Genomic DNA, 20,175 nt, shown 5'->3' on the forward strand with positions numbered 1-20,175 from the left:
CTTTTTTTTTTTGTTGTTTAAATGCTAGTTTGCCTGGTAAACATGCCTGTTTATATATGTGCTCTCCCGCGTACGTGCGGCCAAATGAAAGGCCTTCTGTTCGAGGACGTGTGGACACCGTCCAACTCAGCACGCCCCAGTGGCGAAATTAATCAGAAGCCGCTACCAGAGATGGGGGAGAGCGGCGGAAGGGTATTGAAAGACAGAGGTCATGAAGATACAGCTTTCTATTTCTACATGTAGAAACTGTTCATTAGTAATGTTGACATTCTGAGAAACTTTGGCTGAGAAAATTAAGTTACAGCAAGGCCATTTCTGATTATGAAATTGCAGTCTGCTGAGAGGCCTCACTGATGCCTGAATTGACTGGCCTTGGGCAATAAATGTACTTTTTTTTCAAATGTATTTCGTTTTTGAGAGATACATTAATTTTCTCCAATCTTTTTTTTTTTTTTTTTTTTTTTTTAAGTTTGCTCGCCAACTTTGGTAAGAATTATTATTACCTGACTGTTTAGAATCGTTAGACGTCTCAGATTTGGTCCGGCTCCCTTGTTTCTCTGCTAACTTTTAAGGTTTCTGAAAACTTAAAGAAAGTTGTTACTCACCTGTAAACAAAGTACTTCAAAGTACTCACCTTACTGTTTTGTGTTCCGCATTCTGAAATCTGCAAAAATGAAACCATATCATCAGCTTCATAGAGGCTTGCAATAACTTTGACAGCCTCCAAAGCAATTCAATTCCTCATTAAGGTTCTCATTTCAGCTGTATAAATAGTGCTTGTGTGGGGAAACCCGTTCACAGTTTATTGATAAAAAGACCATCAATTATACGTAGTTATACACCACTCAACAGATGCAATACTGCACAATGAAAACAAGCATCTGCGCTTAGCGACTGGGCTATCTTTCTTAGCGCATATGTTTTATAACATAGCGTGGAGAAATGGTCTTTCATCCCTCACTGGAGAGTGTCCCACTCAGAAGCTGGACCGGGCCCAACATTTCACGTACCCTGGCTTCTTACTTAATTCTTGCCGTTAGCTGTAATTACAAAAGACAGCTTGTTTAATTGAAATCAGTATTTATGCCCTTATGTCTTCCGTTCACCAGTTGCAAAGTTTGGCCACGCTTTTACTTATAAATGAATCAGAAACGAAAACCCAGTCTGGCTAAGAACATGCATGTGTGGCTAAGATGTTATTGGTTCGAGTCCCAAGGGAAGCCCTGTTATCACCCAGCAGTGTTAGATTTCTTCACGGAAAATCATAAGCTAAATAAATCTGTTTAGATGCTCCAAATTCTCTTTCACAGGCTTGAATTAGAGTTCAGAAATTTGTAAAGGTAATTTTCCCAATTTTCCTAACACACAAAATAAATTGTGTTACATGTTCTTTAAACACTACTTTGGTTTTATATAAAATAAACTCCCTTCTGATGTCAACAGGACAGACATTTCTGCCTCAAGGTGTACTGGGAGTATGGGAGGAGTATGAATTCCGCACCTTCGGTATTTATCTGTTCTCCGGAGCACCACCAGAGTCATTACATGATGTGGTTCCCCGATGGTTAAATGAGCGACCAAACCACATCCTGTCATCGAACTCCCTCTCCACCGTCAAGAAATGTCTCCAGACACATCTGTCCCATGAATTCCTCTTAAGCTGATGCCTGTTTAATTTCCCAAAATGTTCTTATGTTGCTCTTCTGGCCCTTGAATCGTCTCATCGGGTTCTTACTTTTTAAAAAGTTGTCGTGTAGCTCCTGACCCAGTACAGCTTACACTTGTACCTGGACTTTCATCGGAAGCTCAGCCTGGCTGCACTTACGTTTAGCCGACTCCCTCACCGCACGTGTGTTTGTAATGTGCTATTTGCCTCCCTGTTATGTCGCTTTGGACAAAAGCATCTGCTGTATGTAAATGTAAATGTATTCTATTAATCATCCATCTTGCAACCATTTATCTTGGTCTGTGTTGCAGGGGCTATAAGTCACTCTTGGCTTTTCTCCTAGGGGGTATAAGGTAAGAAAACCCAACCAGTCATTCAGCCAGATAACCAGAAAAATTATTACACGTTAATATGACGAACACAAGCGACAAATATAAATTTACAATATAATTTCATTTTATTGAAGCTGAAATCGCAGTTTCTTCAGACTAGTAGGGGGTGCAATTGCACCCCTAGTAAAATCACCTCTAACGGGGGGGCATCAAAAAGCATCTAAAAGCAATACAGATATGCTAATTAACCTGGCTGCATGTTTTTGGTCTGCGGGAGGAAACCTGAATGACGATCACTCTTGGACCGGATTCATACCCCCCCCAACGCTGAAGTAGTAACGAAGCAGCGCTGTCCACTGTGGCTCCTGTTAATCATTGTTTGAATTTACTTTCTAATCTCCAGCTCTCCCAGGAATCCAAAGTGATAAACTGGTCTATTTCAGTGCTTCTCAGCCGGGACCTTAGATCCTCACAGAGGGTCCACATATTTGTTCTCCTCCACACCTGCACACCTGAGCCAGGTAAGAAAAGCCTGATAATTAGCTCAGTAATAGAATGAGGTGTGCAGGTGGTCAGTGCATCCAAAATGGAGCCTGGCTGGGTGTAAGAGGAGGGACCGTCCTGAAAATCTTGGAAGGTGCGCTACTAGCGCAATGGATTACGTTTATTAAGTATTTTTTTATAGAATACAAAATACAAACAACCTCGCCCTTTTTCCACAGAATTTTGGTTTTACGTTTAGGCACTTTTAGGCATGAACTTCAAAATTTTTTAAATCATGCAGAAATAGTACATTTTAATTTGCACTCTTTCTCGCTCTCAGTAGCGTCATTCCTTTGTTTCTGCTAGACGTCAGAATCGCGCTTCATTAGTTCTCCTATATAACAACTGTGTTCACTAGCAATGCTTTTCCTTCCTGTATTTAATAACATTGTTTTGCAATGAATCATTTATTTTTATTGCTGTTTTACTTTATTGTTGTTATAATGTTCATTTAACGTGTTTATAGGCAAAAAATAAGAACTTGGTATTTATATTCCAAATATTAACATACCAACTTTGCCAGCTTTGTTCAGTGAGATTTTCAATTTGAGATTCGTCCGCACACCTATACACATTCATATATGTATGAGTTTTATTGCCTTGTAAATAATCTGTAGGGAAGTATAACGTACCCTAACACTTTTGATGTAACAAATTTTAGACTTGTAATGAAACAATATAGATTTGCCGTAAAATTTCTTAAGTGTCACGCTAGATGCATGGCAGTTGGCAACCCTGCATACAATTGTAAGCGAAAATAATTTTACGCGTCTGGTGTTGGAACGTATATTGCCATGGTAAAAGACGGACTGTACTATAAATTCAAGACCGAATTTGTCTTAGGCGCCCTAGTGTTTCACTGCACAATTTTTATCCAATCCTGCCATAAATAAATGTGAATGTTTGTTCACACAGTCTAGATATCAACAAATACAGCAGAACCATATGGAAGTAAAAGATAATCTCGATGACAACTGCATTGTTATATTGTAGCTGCATGTAAACAGAAACTTGATACATAGTCAGTGACTGCGGGTGTCGTTTGGGTGCAGGGCTGTGAATGCACGTCATCCATCCATCCATCTGTTGCATCCATCTATGTTCCATATCGGTCATGCTGTATAGGGTCACCGTGAGCGTGGTATGACGTCATAATTTGGGTAACACCCTGGACTGAGTGGCTGTGAATGCATATTAAGTTTAAATTACTCGCCATCAAATTTTATGTGGTCCTATTACCAGCGACAGCGTGATCAGTTTCTGTACGTGTTTTATCTAAAACATTAATGTCCAGAAACTATAGAATAGCAACGTTTTCTAATTTGGGAAATGTCTTTCGGTTTTTCCTGCTTAATTGTACTGTGAAGAGCTTTGGTTAACGCTAACTTGCTATAGCAGATTGTCAAACATTCCTGTTGCCTAATTAGAAAATTTACATGGTTAAAACTCTGAAATTAGGCCACAGAAATGGTTCCATTCATGCCTGACAACGCTGAAATAGAACCCGGCGCAAATCTGAATATTTCTTGTGTAATAGGCCGTCAAATATTTTGATGTTAATCATAATTATATTTCTTAATTCATAGTCTATTTTAAATGGAAAAAAGCAAAATTATTCGTTTTATGTCTCGTATTCTGACATATTTGTGGGGAATGTAAGCGCAATGGGTAAATCATTCAGTCAAATTACTTCTTGTAAATTATGTACAGTGCAAGGCATTATACACGCAATAATGTTAATAATGTTAAGTCCCAGCATGCTCTCTTCTCTCTGTATGTTATTTCAGTGTCCACCAACGCATCAATTAATCAGTGGAAACGTTTAATTCGTTTGCATTTACACATTGCATGTGTGATCTTAAGAAGAGTTTCCACTTTGAAATTATTGCTGGATAAATATGCTGAAAATCCCGACTCATTAAAGCTTTGTGTGGCGCAGCTGGGACCCCGAAAGCCTCCTTTAGACATAAAAGCAGCCAGTGCCGTGACAGGCTACGATTTCCGTATGAGAAAGATGCCGTTCCGTCGCAATGAGGGATCCCGCTCCTGTTTGTTTAAAACGCAGAGTTTTGCTTTTAATGAACCGTCAGCATTCAGATGGGCTAATCTGTTATTTATAGCATGACAAGCTGTGACTGATTTATTTACACATCCATTATGTAATTTTGTATAGATATCCCGGCGCTTCAAACCTCGCCGACTTCAGAAGCTCGCGTGTGCGCCTCTGAGTTCTCAGAGACCCAAGTTACAGCCATATGGTGTGACAATGAAATGAGTACGGGGCAAGGCACGCCCCCCCCTGCCCCACCCATTCAGCCATATCAAATGCACTCCATTTGCTCACCTGGTCCCAGGTTGTTTCGGCAGCCTTGAGTCAACAAAGAGGAACTCCCGCTAACAAGAATGCGCGGCGGCTTTTCATCACGCTGCCTGACTGCGCAACCGGGCTTGTGGTGACCTGCCTCCCCCCCACTCATCTGCCAGCTCTGCGTCACCTGCGCAGAAAACAGGGCAGCCGATGTGAGCAGAGGCGCCGAGTCACTAATTTGCCCCTTAATATCCCTGAACTTGTCATTCACTTTCCATGCTTTCCACGCATTCACTTTCCATGCTTTCCATGCGTTCATTTTCCATAGTACAATTCCTTGGTTATTCTACTATACTGTTCTGTATTCAGCATTTGGCAATACTCTAGTCGTATTACTTCACAACTAGAATAAATTAGTACAATACTGCTGCCATAGTACTGCAAAGATATAAAATAATACTACAATACTGAAACTATATTACTAAAAGGTGACATAATTATACCACAATACTGCAGCCAGAGTACTACAGGGCTACAAAGTAATACAACAATATTGCAGGCATAGTACTACAGAACTAGAAAATAATTCCACAATACCATAATACTATAGCTGTAGTACTACACATATACAAAATGAGACCACAGTACTGTAGCCATAGTACAATAGTTACAAAATAAGGTAGTACTTTGATGAGGTACAAATAATTTAGTTACTCAGTTACTACTGAAGAACAAATCATGAACCGATATAGTTCCTGGATGAAATACATGAACTGTCATGACTGGTTAATGATGAACAAACATAGAGTCAGTAGGTAACTAACAGTTACTGGTTAATTAACTAATTAACTGGTTAGTAAGAGTGTACTACTACATTATTTGTGCCCCCCTCAATGAAGTGTTACCTAAAATAATTCCACCAAATTGTAGTCATAGTTGACACACCAACAAAGTAATACATCAGTTCAAGTCATAGTAGCATTCCTTTGGATATCAACTCTTTTTTATTGTTAAATATTGTTTTTTAAAGATACGCATATCTATTTAAGATATAATGCAGATGTTGTAACTTTATTTTTACCTTTTACTTCTTATAATGAAAACAACTGACCCAAGAAGAAGATTTAGTGACTTCTTCTAATTAGCTTTTGAGAACAATGAAAACGATTGAATTATGTCAAATATCATAAGCTATGTGTGTTGTAATAGTCTGCCTGGAGCAGTGAGCTGTTTTACAAGGAGCTGAAAGGACATCACTAATGGATGTGTGTAATTCTTAAGTTCAAATATATAATCAAGCTGTCAAGTTGTGTCTATGACCTGCTTTCTTCTCTTAACCAAGCAGGGCTGTGGTTAAGGTTCCTGATTTTTTTTATATATGGCAGAAGGACCTGAATACTTTTCCACAATCGAAATGTATGAGGTGTCCAGGTCTTGGGGCGGGTCGGGTTGTGGTAAGAGTGGATGGACCTCGGAAGACAGGGTGATGGATAAAGCACGTGGTCAGTCTCTTACTTACTGCGACCTCTTCCCCTCTCCTGACCCTGGAGTTCAGGAACACACCTCAGGAGAGAGAAGGTTAAAGAGTGCGTTCAGAGAGAGTGGGCGGATAATTTCATTGAATTTGTGTCCAATGTCGCACTAGAATGGAAGTCAAGGGAAAAAAAAAACAGCCGGCAACCCATGTGACACAGATGCCAGTTTGCAAGTTAGCGTTGTTGTAAACCAGTGGGTGATCCAGTAGCTGTTTTGGTGGCCATTTTGGCTGCGCTTGACTTCCCCTGACAATAAGGATGCCCTGTGCACCCAACCAGCTGCGGTAAAGATGCGGGGAAGCCTGCTGGAGTTGTAGAAGCCAGCCCTTTGTGCGTCTCAATGCGTTGAGTCATGTGCAGCCAACCGAGAGCTGCCTTGCACATTATATTTCAATGCATCGTTCATTGCGTTCATTGGATTTAGCGTTAATATTCAGTTACAGTACTTTCTCTGGAATCTTTCAACCAAAGCGATTCCCATTCGACCCCACAGTCACAGTCACAGTCAGAGTCACAGTCACAGTTAGATCATTTATTTTTAAGATAAGAACCTTTTTTGTGTTGACAAGAAGGACCTTGTAGGGAGACTAACACTGTGGTCCGTGTCTTCTGGTTGGACTCTGCCAGGTCGATGCGCGTGGCCTTGTGGGTGGTGGAGACCCCGACAGCCAGATGCCACGTTTCCGCTGGAGAGCCAGAGATTTCGGTGGCTTTTCTGCCCGGTGAAAAGGCATGGTCCGGCACTTCTGATCCTGACTTCGCTTATTGCCATCGCCCATTTAAAGTGTGTTTTGGCAGAGCAAAGCCAAAATGACCCTCAGGGCTTGTCCTTGGCTCCCTCGCCAGACCCTGCAGATGGGGGCTTTAAGTGATTGTTACATGTTCGCTTATCGAAACTCTTCTACCCAAAATATCTGTTCTCCATTGTCAGTGGGTCACACTGCTTTCTGAGCCAGTGGAAGTTAAACAGATGAGAAAGTTGGAAGACTTTCAAAGCGTTTTGGAATCAGAGCAAGTTCAGGGGCCTGTTTTTGTTTGCTGTCAAATGGGCCTCCATTCAATAGAATAAGCCAAGCAAAACTGCAAAACAAAACTGGTTTTCATTAGTTAGTATTGAATTTATGTTTACAGCAATCGATTCCTGTATTGCCAGTCGGATGTTTTAATAGATAATATTCCAAGCCTTACTCTGACTTACTCTACTGTTATACTATATATTTGCTATATATATATGTGCGTCAGTTATGAAAATTTAACAGGCGATGTCTGTTTTGTGTGGTTATTTTGTTTATTAATTTCATTAATTTCAGGGAGTATTTATTTAAAGCACTGTCCTTGAATCGCTAAAATAAATTCAGTTTAACGAAGCAATGAAACAACACCTCTGGGGGGTGTGAAAGAATCAGTGAAGTGGGGGGGGGGGGGGGTGAGTTGTCTGTGGAATCACTCGTCTTAGTATTTAGGGGAAGATAATAAAAGCGTCTGTGTGTGAAGGCGCAAGGCCGTAACCAAAGGTGTTAACTGGGTGCGAAAAGCTACGTGGGACCTGACAAACTGAGTTAGGTGTCCCCAACCTCCCCCAAATGACTTCTCCAGGCCGTGGGCTTAAGACCCAGAACCACTTGTAAAGACCATCCACGTGAAAAATTTCCTGTCTGGGGCAGGCTTAATGACGGGGCATAAAAGCAGGGTGGGGGGGAAGGGTCGTGAAGGGGGGCGGTATTGATTATTCTTAAGCTGATCTAGGCACCTGTTGACACAAAGAGCGTGTACCTTTCCCAGAGCTAGTTTTGGGTGTCCAAAAAAAAAGAAAAAACAATGACAAACTTCCCTGACCAACATGCAGACTTTTAAATGGGTTGGTCATCAGCGATGGGCTGGACTCACCAGTGAAGGAACTTGGTCGCAACCACCGGTTTTCTCCAGGACAATCACGACATCACCTTTAGAACTGTGCTGCATGTCACATACACATTCATTCGCATTGAAAACAGGACAAACGTTCCTGATATCAACACTATGCACAGTTTTCCCTCCTTTTTCCTCATCACCGTAACGGTGAATTTTTAAGCTGGGGTGTGGGGTGGGGATAAAAAGTAGAGCTACTGGAAAGTGGAATTTTAATTCCCAGTAGCTTAGGTGAGTTTGTGCATGATGTTGCCGCAAGCAGGAGTGAGCAAATGACACACTGACATTTGAAGCTTGGTTGCAACGTACTATTAGAGTTGCTGGGATTGTAACTTGAGTACCATAGACATGGTCTAAAAATGAGGTAAAGTTCACAGGTGCTTTGCATTTGCAAACAGAAGCTTTCGGATGGAATATTTCTCTGCATTTTTTTTGCCTGTTTTTTTCCTACATTTGTTTTTTTTTGCATTTCTAATTACCATTTTGTTTTCGCATAGCTGTTTCTGTTTATCCCATCTCCCTCATCGCTAAGCGGTGCACAGCCAGCTAGGCATATGCCGATCAGCAGAACTTGGAACGGGTGTGTGTGTGTGTGTGTGTGTGTGTGTGTGTGTATGCTCGCGCCCGTTTATGTGTGTTTTTTTGAGGGAGGGGAGGGCCGGCTGTTGCAATGTCCCCTTCATTTGCATTGAAGCGTCGCCAGTCGCCTGGCCTCGGCTCTGTTTGTAACCGGGGGCTGATAAACAACGCGACGGTACGGAATGTCCCCCCCCCCCCCCGAGCGACCGGCTCCCGCTGCCTCCGAGGGCTTTCTGAGGAGACTTCACTCTTCTCCTTTAGAAACTTTGATGTGGCTTTTTTCATGTCTCCTCTCTTTAAAAGACAGTGGAAAAAAGCAGAAAGAGAAAAAAGCGAGAGAGCGAGAGAGAGAGAGAGAGAGAGAGAGAGCGTTTCATCAGGAGTGCAGTGCGGTCTTAAGGAAACAGGTGCACAGGCCCTGGGGAGATGATTTTGGCAGAAGACGTGAAGCGTTTTTCGGTCGTCTTCACCCTCGCCGTTCAGTCCTCCCACACCATTTAACATGTGATTCTTCAGCTCCTCCCGCCTGTGACCTCGACGGGCGTCGATGCGCCGGGTGGGCAGCCTCTCAATCCAGCTCTCCCCGGTTCCCTCATTGTCGTCGCCGGCGCGCACATGCGCCCATGCAGCCTTTACGAGCCGCTCAAGCATCCTCTCTTCCCTCTCGGCCCAAGGACTCCAGAATTGTTGATGGCCGGGGGGCCTCACTGTCGTTTCACGGATCCTCGATGGGCCCAAACCAGGGGGGTGGTGGTGGTGGGGGGGTTGGAAGTACTTGAGGTTAAGAGTGATGCGGAGGCTGCCGTCAGAGACGGTAACCGTCTAAAAAATCACTCTCTGCCCCCAAGGCCTCAGACCGTGAAGTGATAATTAAAGCAGAAGGATGAAACGTACAAGTCAGGGCGAAAAATTTCATCGCTGACAAGCAGGCCTTGATTTTAGTGAGAAAAGAGCTAAAGGAGAGACGAACCGCTTCACGGTCTCCTGTCTCACTGAATGACATAGATTTAGCAAAGGAGATATTTCAGAATATTTTAAACAAAAGCAGGTAATGAAGGACTTCCATACCTAAAGAAATATAAAATAAATCCACATTTTACAGACATCTTATATTGTCCCACTTACCTATACTTATGGGCAGTTATGTTACTAAAAGCTAATCCTTTGTACCCTAGTACTGAAATAAATATGAATAACTGTGTTTTTAAGTTACCATTTCAAATGTGTTTGAGTACCGTAAACAGAATTTAAATATGAAATACTGAATTTATATGAGTGGATGCGGAAATATGCTACTTTTGAGTATTTTTGCTTCTAAATTCGTATCCGTCATGTCCTGGATTGACGAGCAGTATGGGAATTACTGGAGTCACACGGGTTTTGAAATGAACCCACTACAGACGCTGTCCGAGCAACGGTTCTCCCTCAGAAGGCCTCCGCAACAATTTTTTAAAGCGCCGGTGCTAATTGCCGTAGGAGTTGGCCTAAAAAGACAAACTTGGGTGAAGGCGTTCTCTCAGTAGCCTCGAACGGTTTATGGATTTAGCTTTTCTCCAAAAAAAAAAAAAAAACGTGAAAAGCAGGGGGCCATATGAAGGAATTAAGCTGCCCCCCCCCAACCTCCCATTAGAGCAAATTCTTGCACTCTTGGCAAGGTCCCTGTTGCCCCTACGAAATCCAACCAGGCCGACAGAGCTCATTGATACATCGCCCCTTAACATTTTATCTCTTCTCCTTGGGCCTCCAAGGCAATCCATCACGAGAGGGCCAGGAATGAGCCCATTTATGTTAGCCTGAGCTGGTCAGCACACTAGCCCTCGTCACACGGTCACTGCCCAGCTCCAATTGGTAAATGACATGCGTAGCGTCTGAATACTAAAATATGCTAATGTTGGAATTTCCAGAGCTCTTCCTTCAAGCTGAATATGTATAGTGTTATGTAGCCCTGTACACTCCTTAGTGTTAATGCATCACATCACACATCGTGTTTCATCTGACTACTTTTTACTTTACTTACCTGCGGTATTATTTATCGTTCACCAAGTTTTATTAATTTACTGGTAAAAGTGTTTCACCATGCTGAAAAGGTTTTGACAATGTTATTTAATTTAGTAGTTATTTAATAAATTAGGCATGTTTGGAGTCTTTGAAGTCATGTGGTAAATCAATTGAGATTTTTTTTGACTATGGATCACTCAGCCAACTTATGGCTATTTTTTTTATATTTGCAATATACTTTCCGCTATCTAATTTGTTTAATGAATATTGATTTTGACCACTGTGGATGATGAAATTACTTATCAAATTTAAGTGCCATATCTCAAGGAGATTAATTATTTTAATCCTATGTTAAAAATGAGGCAATGCACCACTGAATGAAAAACAATCCAAAACAGCCACTTTCACAAGTCAACTGTAGTGTACCGTCTTTGTAAATCACACATTGTTAAAGATCATGGAGAATTATAGTTACTAAATCAGTTACTGAATTACATACATCTTGACAAATACATGTGATTGAGAACAATAATGTAATATAGATGTAAATTAGAAGCACTGTGAATGATTAATTTATTATTACTTGTATTACTTTTCCTATATTTCTGCATGTTTTTGTCCCAAAAGTCTTTATGGTGAATTTGAAGCTGGGTTATTAGCTAAATTTTGACTCATCTTGGGAAGGAAATAAACGAGTCACTGGCATCCAGCTCGTTAACCGGCTGCTTCGGGCTGCAGAGACTCAGTTGCTGGGCAGGTAAGTGAGTGAGAGATAACTCTCCACTTCCTTCTTCACTGCATCCCCTCATCTCCGACTGTCGTCTAACCTTCCTCATAATCCATCTCATCTTGAGCTGATGGGAATCGCTTTTTATCCCACCACTTCTGGAGGTACCCGGGGTGGGAGGGGGGGCAGGGGGGCACAATCTCCCCATTCATGGGCTCTCCTTGGAGCCCGCGCCGCACGAAGCCCCGCCAGCCCTGATTAATGGCCGCTAATTAGCAATGTTAATGACCAGGTGTCCGGGAGCTGGCCCCCGCTCCTCTCAGCATGGAGGGGCTTCTCGTGAAGAGCGCCCCCCTGCCCCCACCCCCACGGATCCGTTCCCAGAGACCCCCGTGCCGCTCAGCTGCCCATCCTAGAGTGCCCCTCGCTCGTTAAGGGGAAGGAGGGGGGCTGGTGATGGGGGTGGTGATTTTGGGGGGTGGGGAGGGGGGGAGAGCAGTCCCTGTTCCTGCTTTCACTGGAGTAATTAAGGTCAGCACTGGTCCCAGTGGCATGACACGCACCAGGATGGGGGTAGCGTTAACTCTTCCCCTGCTACCACAGTGCATTATCTCCCCCCCCACGGGAATGCGTGGGACAAAATCAAACACAGCCATCCGGGGACAGGAACCTAGTGACCCTGGAGCTAGACAGAGGAAGGACAAACGCCGTTACCCCCCCCCCCCCCAGGAGCTGCGGCTAGGCTCTGCGCTGCTACTGTTCGCCTGGCCCCCCAGGACGAGGCCATAATAAACCACCTGACACGCGACGGCGTGACATCTCCCCTTTACGTGTTTGAATGTATCGCACCTGTTGCAGTGTCTGTTTTTTTAGGCAGATTTCACTGTGTTGACTCAGATGGCTGCGTTACATAGTGGAAGCTCAGCATTTAGTGTTTGTTAGAAGATCTGAAGTAGGACATGCTGGTTCATTCTTCCTCTGCAGATCAGTTTCTTAAATACTAAAGCCAGGATTGGGGACTAAGTGTAAACACCAGTTACTTTGATGAGAATGGATTACAAATTCAGATAATATAGTACAAGTCATTTGCAAAAACTATTTTTTTTACTCTTCTGTATATTGCATGTGAATGTATCAGACTGTTATATTTTGATCAGCATCACAGACTCATTGCTGGGGTTCCCTCTTAGGGTTTTAACCTGTTAGCAGTCCATCGTTATGAAGGGATTAGCTGAAGTTAGCAAGAGCAGGTGGTTGTTGTGGGACAATAGGCCACAGAGGCAGTGCGGGGCTTTGACACTGAAGTGGTACCACTTCTGTTCTCGCTGTGTGTTTTGGGACACAGACAAAACAAACGCTGGAAGATCTCAGGCAGGCATCAGATGCCATATAAATAGATATCAAATTAATGCAGAAATTCCCTTGAAACCATTTACACTGGGGTCTCCTTTAGTGTTTTATTTATTTTTTTTAACTATATAATGAAGGTCCACTTGGACCTCTCATTTAGTGTGTTTCGAAACAGGGCTCGTCACACGTGGGGGGGTTTTAAGAGTTGTTCAAAGCTCAATTAAATATTCATGGAAAAAACTGAAGAAGGCCCGGTCCAAATTCATTTAACGAGACAGATCTTAAAAATGAACCTCCAGTGCGTAGAGTGTGGGGGGGGGAAGCAATTAAATTTCGCAATAATAACGTGGGAAAACGAAGACGCTTATGAGGCAGAATTATTGTCCACCAACATCTGGATGCAGGCAGGGGGAGACAATGGCTCTCTTCGCGCTTCAGCTTAATCAGACCCACATAATTGACTCGCACTGGGAACCTGAAGTGCCCGGTGAGGATACTGACTAATTGCCGAGCCGTTTTCTCCCTTGGCCCCTGCGTCCCGGTCCTGTGCGCCGGTACTTCGCCCCCCTTTATGCCCCGGACTCGATTCACGGGAGGAAGGAAGCCTCAATACATTAGTAAAAGGGGGGTCTGTCTCAAGCACCCGGGCTACGGCGCTAACGAGAAGCGGATGTTTTTAGTGCTTAAAAAGACGCAGACTGCCGTTAAAACGAATGTGTTTTTTTTTTTCGTAAATAGATTTCATTCCTCTTCCCGTTTCACAATACTGCAGGTTTTACTGCGCAAATACTTTTAAAAGGATGCACTAAAAATGCATGTAAGCAGGTTGACTAGTGTTATATAAGAATTACCTAACCAGGGTAACTCCTTCTCATGATTATCTTAAATGTGGTCAATAATATGACGTCTACAGGCTCTTTTTGGGGATATGTTTAATTGTCGGTATATATTTTTTTGGTATTGGTCCTCCATTATCTTAAGAACAAATAATGGACTGTAGTTTTGGTAATCTTAATGTAAGCTTCTCCTTATAAACTCTCTCCAGTTAACTGACAAGCGGACATTGTTTTCAGTTCCTAAAATGACTCTCAAAGTCATTCTCTTACTCTATGATCACCTGGTGGACTTTCTTACACTATGTAATTAGTAATTACATATTTTAACGGAAAATACATTCTTATGGGCAAATAAACATTTTAAACATATCTTATTGAAATGATAGTAAATAATAAATGGCAACATTGAGTAAAAATAAAAAACAATGAAGCAGATGTCAGGAACCTGCACTAATCCGCAAATGGCGTGTGATAGGAGCTGTTCCCATTGCTGAAACGGGGAGCCCTGAAAGCACACGGCTACAGAAGCGAGCAGGTTGGATTTCTCGATAAGGGGCGGCCGGGACGAAGGCGGCAGCGGCGGCGGCGGGCCGCACTCGCATGCACTCCCGTCTCCGGGGTAGGAGTGGGAAAGTCGCGTTTATCACACAGAACCGCAAGGCGCCCCTGTTCCCACACGCTCCGGTTACATCATTACTGAACCTGGATGGCAGGCGACCAATGGGGCCGCGGGGCAGCGGTCAGCTGACCCAGGCTACGAGAGCGCGCCGGAAACCCGATCCCGCGGATGCGGTGTCAGCCGGAGCCTTGCGATAGCTGCCTGCTCTGTGGCCGCGTTGCAATTTTCATATCTGGTTTCACCTTTGCTTTCAAACTAAGCCGTCGGAGCTCGAAAGGTCGATGATGTGTGAGAGGTGCCTGGAGTCTGCATTGTGCGCAGGTGCTGATTTTACACCGGCTTCTTCAGCGCCCTCCTTGTCTGCGTTTAAACCCCTTTACATGTTACTGACCTCCAAGCGCCAGTGCCGCCCATCACGCCGAAACGAGGGGCTTGAACTCGGGGATCGGCGTATCGTTAAAACGCTGGACTGACTCGGGCCCCCGGAAATCTTCAGGAAAGGCAGCGTGTGCTGTAATTCACTACACGGATCACAGTGTAATCCTTTACAGTACAAGATCAGATTCAGATTTTCTGCATCATGCTTTGACAAAGTTCTGACAAACGTACTTAAGCAGGCGTTGCCTTTTTATTTTTAAATACGTTTTAAGCAACAAAGAGGAAAAGAATTTTAAGTGGCCCAGAGATATATTATTTGTCTCCTTTATTGGTATAAGGACAGATTTTAAGGGAGGATAACACAATAGGCGATTAAGTATTATTTCCCTGTGTCTTTGAAGTGGGATAAGAAAATCTCCTTGACTTGTTGAATCATTCAGGGACTTTGCCTGTAAGACTTTTCTGTAGTTGCACTATTAATAAAGAAAGCTCAAGAATATATTTCTTTTCTTTAGTTGCTTTCAAGCCCAATATCTTATAAAATAGAAGAATATAATATTTAATCGCGGTTCTGGTGATCCATTCAACCCGTTGTTAGAATGTATTTAGCAAGCGTTTGGAACGTTGAAGTTCATGGCCAGTAGAGGGAACCAAAGAACAGCATAAGCAAGATATTAGAATGTATTCAGATTATTTAACCTACTGTAAGCAGTGAGAAACTCATCTGAAACCAGCCTTCAGATAAACTGATCTTTATCATAGTAAAGTCTAATTCACGACAGCCTGCATGGTTTAATAGGGGGTATTAAGCAAACGCTGTTTTTGGAAGATAATTGAATAAAAATGCACATGAAGAGGGAAATTTTCAAAATATAAAAATGTAGTCCTCTGCACTTATTCCAATAAACAAAATCATCTTGCCCAGAAGATGCATAACATCTAAATGTTGGTAATTAGTAAAGGATAGATGAGGTGTGTTGTACGCAGATATGGCTTAGCATCATAAATCCAGCAGTGTCCAAAAGCGGTCCCAAGCACTTTCAAGGTTAATCACGAAGAGCTTGCAAACCGTGTCATATTTGTTCCACAAACTTGGATACTCAAGCCTGAGAGTAATATTAGCGGCTCCTAATCCTCTGGTAATAACTCAGAGCTCAAGAGACTTGACACACGGCATAATCAAAACAGCCGTTATCAAAGGGTAGCTAAGGATTACACAGCATGTTACCGAAGCAGATATTAGACAAAAAGTCCAGTGTGGAAGGGTTATTAGCTCCCAGACTGTCAATGACCCGACTCTCAAATCCTCTCCAGGCTCATAGCCCAGTCGACTAGGTGCGGAGGACGAGGGATCATTCCAAGGCAAGCCGGCGCATCTGAAATAATTAAATCGCAAACGAGGCATAGTTGAACAATTTAATTTTGGGCCTTATGTGTTTCCTTGCTCGCTAGCTTTACCCGGGTGCTCATGAGACGAGTGGAGAGGCGAGGGATACTGGGTAATGAAAAATACATCTCGCAAAGGGGTAAAAATACCAGTGCCCTTCTCTCTGGTCACTCAGTGCAGTGTCAGTGCCTGAGTGACAGGCCTCACTGCAATTAGAAGGGAAACCCGATCACAGCCTTTTGCCTTAACCCCTAGGCTATAAGTTCAACTGACCTTGATTGTTCATTCTCATGCCACTCTGACCCCAAGGGAAACTGTATAGGCCTATGTGTACACGCTACTGCTGATCTTCTTAATAGGAAATTATCTGGACTGTGGTTCACTGCCATTTCCATCTTATTTCGAAAGATCCGCACCGACGTGCGCGTGCAGCCCTCCGCACGTCATCCTTCTGCCGATACGACTTTTGTTGTCGATTTATGTTACGTTGCTTGTAAGCCGCGCAGAATGTGGAAGGACCTCGGTAAGAAGGGTTGCTTGTAATTAAATGATTGCTTAAGTAACCGTAGGAGAGGTACAGCATCTTTCTAACAATGGAATGGGGGAATCGCGTATCTGGAGAAAGGGCACATAAATTTGTCTCCGTTAGATATGGTTGCATGCCACGAACTTTCACACCGTTCAAACGGATGGTAAGTCAATAAGGTTATTGCGGCCATTCATCCTCGGAGGTGTTGCACCCTGTTCCCATTACGGTCTCCTGGGGAAGGGTGGTGGAACCTCTCCTTTCCGTCTGGGAGGCCCAGTGAACCGCTGTCGTTGTCTCCATCCCCTCCCCAAGGGCCTAGGGAAGACGACAGTGGCGTTCCCGTTCCATTGACCTGACGGAAGAATAGTGCCATATGAATGCACTGAGCTTCCGTTTTCATATTCCCCAATTGTTCCCTTGTAACCAATACGGAACATAAAAGCTTAGTGACAGAGAGGGTAGTCACCCCCACCATGGGGAAAAAACACAGCCTGGCACCTCATGCTCTGATAGGGCCTCAAACGAAAACAAATCAGAACTCATTAGCTATTTACATTCATTTATATTCAGATAATTCTCGGCCGGGCGAGTTTTAAATCATGTGCGGAGGGATTCGGGAAGGCAGCTGGATTTTGTCGCCGAAGTTGATGTGGTCAGGAATTGGGCTCTGGGCTTCAGCGGGAAGGTTAATTGCATATTTGACCCCAACATTACATCCTCAGAGATAAACCTGCTCCTCGTTCGATGGTCGTGCCGCTGTCACTCACGTTGCACGATCGGAGCAACTTTGGTTTTATTTTTACAATTTTTTTCTTTTGGAGCGGCTGTTCGTAGAAAAGCCTGCGGGATAACACGTAAAGATTGCAAATATATAGCGTGCATTTAGATTTTTAATATCATTTGGAATAAGGACTGGAAATATAATTTAATTTCTACCTTCCAGTGCTAGTTAGGGTGGGGGGGGAGTTGATAAGCTTGAACTGTGACTAGCCACGCTGGTGTTACCTAAATTTATGCACTATAGGGTTTTATTAGCTTTTTAAATTAGGCTTATAAAGGACAACCCCTTAGAAGGGCTTAAACGTCATTGCTTAATTAAACGAGCAGGCTTTGTGCCTTACTACAAAGATGGTTACGAACCCTTGAATAATGCAATCATTTGACCTCCTTATCAACAAAATGATAGTATTACGATTAAACCAAGTAGTACAGGGTCCTTTTATTATGACCGTTATTGTTGATGTCAAAGCGTTAGTTTTATTACTAGAGAGCATGACTGCCGAGAATACCGGGTGGTGTGGCTGTTATTTTAATTCTCGTTCAGTTATGATAAACATTTAAATTATTCAACAGCAGAGATTACTTGGAAGACTGTTTATCTAGTTGCATATGTAGGTCTTCGTCTGTTTGGGATGAAAAGATAGCAAAATAAGAAGAGAAAGTGGGAAACTGAAACCTGCCTTCACATTTACCGTAATGCCTTAGAAAACAGTTCTCCCTAAGTAATATACTACTCTGTTACAAGACTAATGCGATTGCTTGACTGCTGCAAGTAACAATTACTGCCAGGAAGCAGGACATTAGTAAAAAGAAAAAAAAAACTAATTCATCAAAACAGACATGATAAATATGAAGTGATGTTAAAAAAAGGTTAGGAACCAAACAACATCACGTGACCCAAGTTGCAGTCTCCGAACGCTCTTAGTGCTGTTAACGTCAACATGTAAAGGCCATCTTTAGAAGACGGGGTAGAGGGATTATGTAAATTCCCCAAATAAGGACCCGCTCACCATATGGCAGACATGTTGGTGCTTCCCTTTCTTGCCCTCCCTAAAATCTCCCCGAGGCCTCAAAGATGATAGAATGTCGCCTGTCTCATTTAGCTGATTTTAACGCTTGATATGGCGGTGGGGGGAAACGACAAACTAACGCAAGGCTTTAACTGCTGTGTGTAATCCCGGGCGATCAGCAGGTTGTTGTCGACGGCGTTTTAGCTGCAAGGTTTATGGTCTGCAGCCTTGACGTTTGCTCAAGAAGCTCTTAACATTTGTTTGGTGTTGGTTCAAGCCTAGCTGCAGATGGCGTGTTCCTGGCAGGATCTGGGGTTTTGCGAAAGGACACTGTTTCCCATGGGAAGCCCGTGTTGTCGGTTGGGTACTCCAGAACTGATACGTAGTGAAGCAGTCAAAAATCTGTGTGAACCGTTCCGGTACGGCTGAACTGAGGGACGACTTGAGGAACTGTTCAGGTTTTTCGTTAAAATGACTCGTGTGATTAGTTCAGTATTTTATTATTCATTCTGCAGTTGAATTAATTTCAGACTTGTGCTTCAAGAAATTCTAGGTTTCTTTGGCCATTTTACATTTACATTTACCAAAATGGAACCTACTGCATTCGTTTCTGCTTCCTAGTATTTTAGTGCCACGTCAAAGGAGTTTGCAATGGAATATAACACTTGCCCCCAGGGCAGTTTTGACTCTGTTTTTCTTGTCCCTCAGTGTCACCTGCATATTAGATTATGAATAATTTAGGTCGCCATGGAGCTTGCACCTGGCTTTGGTAGAACTGCACACCTTAATTATTTAACCTGAGAGGTCTGAGACAAGCTTTCACACAATGAGATGTTAAGAACACAACGGAAGTCTGCCTGTTGTCCGTCGTATTTCACTATTTTCGTTAGTACTTTGAATACATGAGTGACGGGTATATTTTAATCACATTTTCCCTGTTACCTGAATTTAAAATTGAAAAATAATTTTGAAATATTATGGTCATAACTCCTCTCATATTTCCAATCCAGAGTATAAATTGTTGTCCTTAATTTACTTTAAAAGTGCTCTGTTGTTTTTCTTAAAAAAAACAAGTGACAAAATTTGTCTAGACGGTGACATTAAATAATAATAATATATCTTTGTCGATTTTAGTCAAAATGTATGCTTTTTCTTACCTGGGGTAACTTATAAAGTGATATATGTAATTTTGCATGTGATTTATGTTAGAGGATGGATGTTACACATGCAGGGTATATGGAATTATTTTTCAAAGGATGTTCACTTCTGGAAGCGTGTTGATGTTCCGGCACTAAGCCGAAGGGGAGGACTGACAGGATAATGGAATACAAAGCCAATCCCACTCTTGAAAGACCATCCCTTAGATATCAGGTGCCTGAGTCGAGCCTTGGTGTCCACCAGATACCCCCTGGAGACCTTTCTGGGCTGAGGGCAGCCCCCGCCACTTCATTGGACTCACAGTCACCTGAACCAGGATCAAAGCTCAGCTCATCCTCCCCCCAACCTGCTGGAAGGAGATGCATACACGTTCACCAACATCCCCCTAGCCACACTCGCGGCCCCGGCTACTCAATCAGAGGTCCCTTGGGACTTCAGGTGGGAGATTAGTCCCTTAGTACCAGTGTGAGAAGCATCCGATTCTATATCACAGAAGTTCCTCCTGGTCGAAAACCTGTAGTTAGAGACTGTC

The 20,175-nt window shown here is 43.0% G+C and overlaps 1 long non-coding RNA gene across 1 annotated transcript in view; it reads right to left on the reverse strand.

Moving 5' to 3' along the window:
- Positions 1–486: 486 nt before the first annotated feature.
- Positions 487–20,175, reverse strand: part of LOC125716759 (uncharacterized) — a 28,332-nt gene continuing 8,643 nt past the window's right edge. The window contains exons 2-3 of the long non-coding RNA XR_007384398.1: positions 4,886–5,036; positions 487–664 (exon numbers count right to left, since the gene is read on the reverse strand). This is a non-coding gene — a long non-coding RNA (uncharacterized LOC125716759). The remainder of the gene's footprint in view (positions 665–4,885; positions 5,037–20,175) is intronic.

Source organism: Brienomyrus brachyistius, chromosome 21 (genome assembly GCF_023856365.1).
Source record: "Brienomyrus brachyistius isolate T26 chromosome 21, BBRACH_0.4, whole genome shotgun sequence".
Classification (NCBI taxonomy): domain Eukaryota; kingdom Metazoa; phylum Chordata; class Actinopteri; order Osteoglossiformes; family Mormyridae; genus Brienomyrus; species Brienomyrus brachyistius.